We start from the raw sequence: 8,238 nt of genomic DNA, 5'->3' as shown, positions 1-8,238 counted from the left end.
TGTAAAAATACATCGTCTTGTTTTTTTGCTAAAAAATAACTAGCGGACTGCTGTTTAGAAATGTGCGCACCTGACGTGAAATGAATTCTCGAGCGCCATAACTCCATATCATACAGTACTTTGATTATATGACTCTTAAAATCATGCAACTATAAAACCTACGAAAAAAATACAATTCAATGCGTATTGCTGAAAAAAATCGTTTAGAGTTTTCATATTTTGGGAGTGTGTGCAAATAAGGATGATCTGTAAATGAAGGGACACGACAGGAATATGTATATAGCAGGTAGTTAAAAACCATAAAGGTAAACTTTAAAAATGAAGCTCACTACAGCCTCATTGTGGAAGTAAATCAACAATGTGAATTCATCACATTTAATTTACGATGTATTTACGCATTACTAAATTGTTCAGTATGAAGGTTGTCTGGAAACTATTGATAAGGCGGCAGCTCTTCAGTTTCGTTGTTTTCGAAGCTTATTCTGCGGACCTTTCAAGTAAATTAAATTACTTTAAAACGGTTTGCCATTGAAAGTCTGTCGTGTGTTCAGGGATCCCGGGTCGGTCTGGCAGCACAGTACCCGGCGAGCTGCCGCTGGAGTAGCGAAAGCCTTACTGTCCCACTCGCACGCACTACGACTCCCAGGGATCTCATCGTACCAAGGCGTATTCCTAGCTACGAAATATCCTGTCGCCTAGGAAACAGTTCTTTGCGTAATCCTGTTTCCTTTATGCAGTGTATTTTCCTACTGAATAAAACGACACTCTTTAGACGTAAATAAGAAAAAAAATCCCAGTAGGCACCCCCCTGTATTAGCGTTTAAAAAACTGATAAATCCACGCGTCTGTTTCATTCTCCAAACTGCGTGTGCAGCGTGAACGCGCTTTTAATGGGACTTCCTTTAAAAACGTATTTTTAAAATAATATACATGTTACAGCAAAAGGGAAGATACCAAGATACAGCATGCATGGATTCAGTTCCAGGTTTGAATTATAAGAAATTGGAGTAAAAGGTGACAATTTAAACTTATCTCAAAATCATACTTTTCAATAACGTTTAGGAAATAATTTAGATTCCTGAAGAGCCACGTTGTAAAAACAGCAATATACCATTTTGTAAAAGCGACGTCATAGTTTTTAAACCATGTTTTGTATTTTCATGCAATTAATTTCCCTAGAACAGGTATATGGGCTAAACTATAGAAAACCGCCATATATTATCTATAGAGAAAATACAGTCAAATCTTAAATTGTCATTGGGAAATTGTGTACAGTTCCGTGTATCGTTCCCAACAATTTAGAAAACCTTCATTCAATGAATGCGTGGGACTCTCAAGAGAGCCCAGCCACCTTACCAGGAACTGAAAACTCGGTTCTGACCAATCGCTTGCGTCGTTAGTCCACAGTCCTCTCTCTCATTGGTCAATGGGCTGTCCTGATGTTCGGGAGGGGAAGGGTTTAAAGCGCGGGCACGTTTGAATAGCACAGGCGCGCGCCTCCGACCCGGCTGTTGCGATGCTAGGGAGCGCGCGCGCAAGCCGGTGGCCGAGAGGGTAGGCCGTGACGTCACCACGGAGCCGCAGGAGATGCTGAGGTGACAGCGGAGAAGGAGAAAAGGGACGATTTTTTTACACATCTAGATGCCAGCATAAACAATAAGCCACTGCTATTCAGCGTCTTGACTACACCGTTAACCATGGGGATTTTACAGCGTCGTCGACACTGAAGCAGAGCCAAGGAGGTCTCCTCACCACACCCGTGTCCCTGTAAGGGATACACGCACAGCGAAGGTAGGGGGATCCGAGGAATTGCTGTTTTGACAACAAATATGGACCCGTTTGGGAAACTAGGGATTTTTATAATGGCAAGGAATCACGGGCGTAGTCGGACCCGGGTTCTTCAAGGTCGTTGTGTGAAGCAGAGCACGGTTTTCAGAAATGTCAGGCAGGAACAGCGTTGTCCACAGTCCGGGGTTTGTTGGTTAGAAATAAATCTGCACTCCGTTGCTAGCAAGTCGAGTGGGAGGCGAAAGTAATGCTAGGTGCAAGGGTATTTAACGCTGCAGGAGTCCGGGGCTGAGACCGGCTGCGAAGCTCTTAACGCTGTTTTCTCGGTTTCTATGAATTGCAGACTAAATCGTCATTCCGGGCTGATTTGTACCGTTTAATGCGCTTGCAAACTTGTGGTAAGAAAACGACTTTCAAGCAGCCTAAGATATGCCTTTGATTTTTTTTTACAGAAACGGGCTTGTAGTGCATATATCCCCGGCCCTCGAATTGTAAATAATTCAAAGGAAGGGGAGGTACGGGGGAAAGTGTATCGATTGGCTTTGTAAATCAGTTTACCCTCGGTCTGCTGTCTGTTCATGCCGGGGGACAGCAGCTGGTCTCATTCCACAGTCTGGAGATGAATAAAAATCACATAGCTGAGCCGAGGATTTCATGACAGTCGAATGGAGTGCATTCCTGCTTTGACTTCTGTGTATTTGCGTGGCAGACAAGCCCTCGAGTTGATATTCAAATGAAATTTGACATGTCTCAGTACAATACGTGCAGTAGAACGTAGTAAAATAATTTGACCACTCTTGGATGCGAGTTGTTTCGTAGTTTTTAATTTTACAGTTGTCCTTCCTCTCTCCTTAATCCAATTGCGTTTATTCGTTTGATCTAATTAGGAGTTGCACGGGAATGCGTTAAGTGGTTATTGTGCAGTAATCCAATTTCGTGTATGCGTCTAAATGTAACACTTTCGTGAATGTGGTTCAGAATTAAATCTTAACAAAGCCATTATGCATCAATTAAAACTCAAGAAGCAACAGCATCTGATCTGTAAGACTGTTGCCTTTGTGTTACTGCTTGGGCAAGTCACCACGTTGCTAGAAGGGACACCGATTATGTGGATTTTCAGAATGAAATTCAAAGTACCGCTGCTTACCTTTTAAGGTCTTGAATGGTTCGGCTTCTGGCTACATCAGTGAGCTGTTAACTCTCTATGCAGGTCCGTGTTATTTGCACTGTTGGTGCTTTGGCCCTCTTTGAATTCCCAGTACAGGACTCTGAATCCTGTGGGACCCCAAGAGACCAGACTTCCTGTTCTGTTGCTCCCAGACTGTGGAATGATCTCCCATTCCTAATCTGATCTTGCAAGTCACTCAGCACTTTCAACTCCTGTCTTAAAAACTCAGTCTTATCCTCTAGATATTGGTTAATGTACTGCTTTAACTTAACACGTACCTGTTTTTTGTTTGCTATCATGTACAGTGCTTTGTAAGTTCTCATGAAATATAGAAAATACAATAAACAATAGAATGGTTGTTAAAATAATGTTATTTGTTAGTATAAAGTTACTCAAACAAGGAAACATGGCATTGGGATCTCTGTCTTTAATGGGATCATTAGTCAAATTAACATTTTAGCTGCATAGCTTGTAAATTAGTGAGGGAGACTAATTTGGAGTCTTACAAGGCCACACATACAGGCAAAAACTGAACCTAGACCCTGGTTTTACAATTTTCATTTATTATTTGGACAAAATATTTGAGCACCTTTTCATAAAAAAAAACTCAAACATGGAAGAACGTAAATGAAGTGTAGTGTCATCGAGTGGAGTGTGATCCAGTCATTTTCTTAAGGTTCAGTAGGAACATATTTTCCTTTCCCAAGGAGGCTGAAATTAGTATCCTTCACTGGTGAGAGAACAGCCTCTCTCTTTTTCAGGACCTGTCACACAGAATCCAAAGAGTTGGTATTATACTTTGTAATGTGTTTTGCCTCAGATGAGTGATATTTAATATGGTTCATATGCAGTGATTAGCTAATCGGTAAAGGTAGCCCTCACACGAGCAAATCCTGGTTTGTGACTGAGTCTGGGAAGATGCTGAGACACAGGTTTGTCAGCTCTGCTCCTTGCCTACATTTGTCTTAAAAAGTCCTCTTTTCAGTGCTCAAAGTTTCTTCAAGGAAAAGGGCAACACTCCCTGGGTATGTGCACACAGAGATGAAAAGATCCAGCCACGGGACAGCTCTGGGTCAGGTTGAGTGGTGTGTCCACATGGCAGGAGCTCTATTGTTAAACAAAATCAAGTATTTTCTCCTGCTGTATTTGCTCATGAAGGAGGAGGAAGAGAGGCACTGACGCACAAACACGCCACCCGTCGGCCTGGCCCAGGCCTGGCTGCGATCTACGGGGGGGCTTGTCCTGCAGGGAAATCTAAAGGAAACAAAGGTCCCATTTAAAAGATGCAAGGAGAGCCAGAGCTGGGTGCAAGGCAGAAGGAAATAGCCACTGTACTCTATCATCATCAAGAACAGATCAGAGCTGAACCCTGAGTAAAACCGAGACTGTGTACACTGGGCAAGAAGTGAAGAGGAGAAACCAGAACTGCTCTCACTGTGTGACATGGTGTGGGGACCGATAAGCCAGGAAAGATGAATTTATTAACGACATCTGATCGAGATATAAACAGAGCATGGTTACGCAGAAAATGAGAAATGGAAATATGCTTGTAGGCCTTACTGTGATGCTGGTATTGATTAGTAATAATTATTGTGCCTAATGAGGCTTTGTATTGGTACAGTGCTTTTTTGTTCAAGAGGACCTAAAGTTTTTAGCCTGTAGGAAGGAACTTACTTTAGTCACTACTTAAATCCAGCACCCGCCTGGGAGGCTTACAAAAGATCAGGTAGACAAGTAAGAATTTAATTGAGAGGAGCATTTATCTAAGCTAGATTGAGCAAGCCTGCAAGTGCGTTTAACTAGTGTTAGTGGCCTATCTGACAAATAGGTCCATGGGATTTTCCTGATCACAGACAGACATGACTAATTAATTTAACATCTCATCTGAAGAATGATATCTCCTCCCGCGGAGTGGCGCCTGTCATCGCAGTAGAATTTCTGAACCAGGGGGGAGTGTCACCTATAGGTCCACATAGATGGGGTGTGTGACAAAGGTTTTCTAAATGTTATGAATATTCCTGTTACTCGAAGTACATTCCACGTGGGGGTGTATCTGTTGAAAAAGAGTCTTTGTCCATAGGAATGTTTCTAGCAGGGAGTGGGATTATGAGAGAGATCTAATCGGCTCGTCAGCAGCTTCTCGGTAAAAGGTTGCATAGTGCCAGTTCGGGATAGATGCATTTCTGCAGTAAAATATCGTGAAACAGGATATCAGGAGAAGGATGCACATGTATGCAGTAAGCCTTGGTGGAACAATTTAAAAAATGTATGTGGGAAATCAAATAGGACTCCTAATGCATTGCTGTCTGATCTGTTTCATGTATTTCATTTTTAACCCGATATGTTTGTCATGCGAGTACAAATTTGCTGATCATGTTAATTAGCTGAAATACATGTTTAGCAATCTACAGCTTGTAAAAACTGAAATGGATCAGTGTCATGAGAGTCGTTCTATTCCTCAGTTTGTTGAATGTCTTGAGAGGGCTTTTATTTGTGTGTAGGGCAAGGCTGGAATGTGGAGATGGACTTTGTAGACGGATGCCAAGGTTTGATCTGAGGAGATAATTCTTTTTGTGTGCTACTGTTAGTGCAGTAGGTAATATGCTGCATAGTTATGTTTAGAAATTCAGCAGTTTGAGATTAATTAAATTATTGATGTGCTTGTTACTTATATTTTATATTTTAGCTTTATGTATTTTATGTTTTGTATTCTTAAGATTAGGGAGGTGTGAACACAAGAATTCACAATTCAAACCACTACACTTCGTGTTTGGTCATATATTTCAAGATGTCATCTGTTGAAAAAGAGTCTTTGTCCATAGGAATGGACATCTCTCCAATGAAATGGAACTTACTGCTATTTCGTGTGATGGAACACTAAAATGAACATAAGAACATTAGTGTTTCAGAGTAAATAACCTTAGGGTATAGAACTCCAAAGCCCCTTTCAGTTTTGATTGAGTAATTTTCTTAGCTGAGATCTTGCTGTTAATTCTTTAAAAATATATTCAATACCTGTGCTACAAAGCTCCTTTGTGAACATATTCATTATTTCAGTCGTAGTTTAAAATGAGGTGTATTGTAAGGTTTCTGGCAGTATGAGGTCTTATAGTGCAATCAAGAACTCCCACATCTTATATTTCAAAATCGAGACAAAAGGAAGTGGTCTCCTATTAAATAAAATAGAGATTACAGAAATAATATAACCCTGAAAATCAGTTCTGTTCCATTTGTGCAAATAACTCCCTATAAAAAAACATGCATGTATGTGTTTTGTACACCAACTTTGCATATTTACCAATTATTAAAAATTTATAAGCTTTGATGAATCATTTAAAATATAGAATTATTTGATCCTTGAGTCCTTTACAGTGTGTGGTTTTAATCATCATCCTTATTCAAATAGAAAGAACTCTGACAAAAGCACAGAGCCTTTATTGGCACCTAGCACGAGGAGGTTTGAGCATTTTATAGTGCTTCACTTATATAATTTATTAGAGTTTTTTTAACATTTACAGTAGCTGTAGGTAAAAGTTTTTTTTGAAGGAGTTGCCAGGGAAGAAATGAATTGTCTGTGTTATGGGCTTCTTTCATTTCTCTGCTGTCTGCCGTCTGTGACAATAGTCTTGCTACCCTGTAACCTGATCTTGTCAGATCTCCAGAGGGGGGAGTTGGGCCAGGTCAGTACTTGGATGGAGCCCTGTGATGGTGGTGCTCTTTCTTTCAGACTTGAATTTCCATGCAAGGTCCCCTCTATGATTACTGGGCACACTGTGCTCCATGAAGTGCCCTTTTAATAGTGACAGCAAGGTTCTGATTATTTGGCCATCAATGGTCCCATGGTACTGTTTGTAAGAGGAAGGGGTATCCACCTCACTGCATTGCCTGAATTCCACTCTAGGCTTTCACAATGTCATCCAGATTTGAAGTTGATGGGCGGGGATCACAGTGGCACAGTGGTTAGGGTTGCTGCCTTGTAGGGCCCTGGGTTCACTTCTAGACCTGGGGTGCTATCTGTTTGTATGTTCTCCCCATGTTCACATGGCTTTCCTCCCACTGTCTAAAGACATACTGCTCGGTTAATTGGCTTCTGGGAAAAATAGGTCCTATTGTGTCTATGTCTCTGTGTCTGCCCCACGATGGACTGGCATCCTGTCCTTGCGCCCGTTTCTGGCTGGGACGGGCTCCAACTCCCAGGCAACCTTGAGTTGGATGAAGCGGTTAGTAAATGGATCCAAACCAGAATCCTGAAAATCCAAATGAATGGATCCAGAAATGGCGATGGTGACCTTATAACGGAATGCGCCGCAAGTAGAGAAATATCCAGTGGAATCTAAAGGAGTGAGTTAGGAGATCAGGTGTAAAATTATGGTTCCAACAAGATTAGAATCCCAAGCATGCATCTGAACATCTGTTTGTTTGGTGGCGTTAAGCACATCTGACTTTAAAACCATTGTTTTAGTTTCCTTGGGGAAAAAGTAGTAACATCATATGTATGATTATTAGTGTGTTAAACCACTCTATTAAGAGACCGTTTGGGGAATTTGTGAAAAGAGTATGTGTGTATATTTTTTTCGCAAAGAGAAATGAAAAATTAAAAAGGCATATGTGTGCATCCAAAAGATATGTCAGAAGCTGCGAAAAGGAAGGCTTCAGCCTCAGACAAACTGGAGCAAATGTGGCGAAGCTGAAATATTTGCTTTAGAGATGACGAGCTCCTATGTTGTGGCAGCAGATGCCTTATGAAAGTCAATGAATACGGCGCTTTTTTTTTTTTCCTTACTGACGGCTGTGCTGTGTCAAAACAGTGATCTGAGGTAGACCTTTTTACCCATCAGGCCACTGGAATCTAGACAGATTTTCTGAGAGCTTGTGGTTACAATTCCAGGTCTTGCAGGAGCTGGCTTATTAATTAGGGTTTAGCAGTTTTCCAGTGGGGTGGGGGAGTGAACGTGGGCATCATGCTTCAGTCCATCATAAGGAAGGTGCTTGTTGTTGGTGAAAGTCATTACAAACCCTGAAAGCAGAGGTTTCAACCTGGACTGCAGTTGTTTGGGAGGCCAGTCCATCATACACACAAACACAGAGGGACAATATAACAATATAATGACCAGTAAACATAGCCGCCATATCTTTGGAAGACTGGCGTAAAATGAAGCATCTCGGGGGGGGAACCCCACAAAAACACAAGGAAAAGAATAACAAAAGCTCAACATAGGTGGTGCCCCAGCTTAAACATGATGACCTATGTTTATCGTAAGCGGTTATTTCTTTCTGTGTTA

At 41.4% G+C, this 8,238-nt stretch overlaps 1 protein-coding gene across 1 annotated transcript in view; it reads left to right on the top strand.

The window, feature by feature from the left end:
- The first annotated feature begins 1,686 nt into the window (after window positions 1–1,686).
- LOC148828420 (tau-tubulin kinase 2-like) overlaps window positions 1,687–8,238 on the top strand; it is a 55,403-nt gene continuing 48,851 nt past the window's right edge. Inside the window, exon 1 of the mRNA XM_088925983.1 lies at window positions 1,687–1,791. The gene's annotated coding sequence lies outside the window, so the exon portion shown is untranslated. The remainder of the gene's footprint in view (window positions 1,792–8,238) is intronic.

Source organism: Atractosteus spatula, chromosome 9 (assembly GCF_055471065.1).
Source record: "Atractosteus spatula isolate fAtrSpa1 chromosome 9, fAtrSpa1.hap1, whole genome shotgun sequence".
In the NCBI taxonomy this organism is placed as follows: Eukaryota; Metazoa; Chordata; class Actinopteri; order Semionotiformes; family Lepisosteidae; genus Atractosteus; species Atractosteus spatula.
Note: the sequence above shows the minus strand (reverse complement) of the source record. Positions and strands in the feature narration are given on the sequence as shown.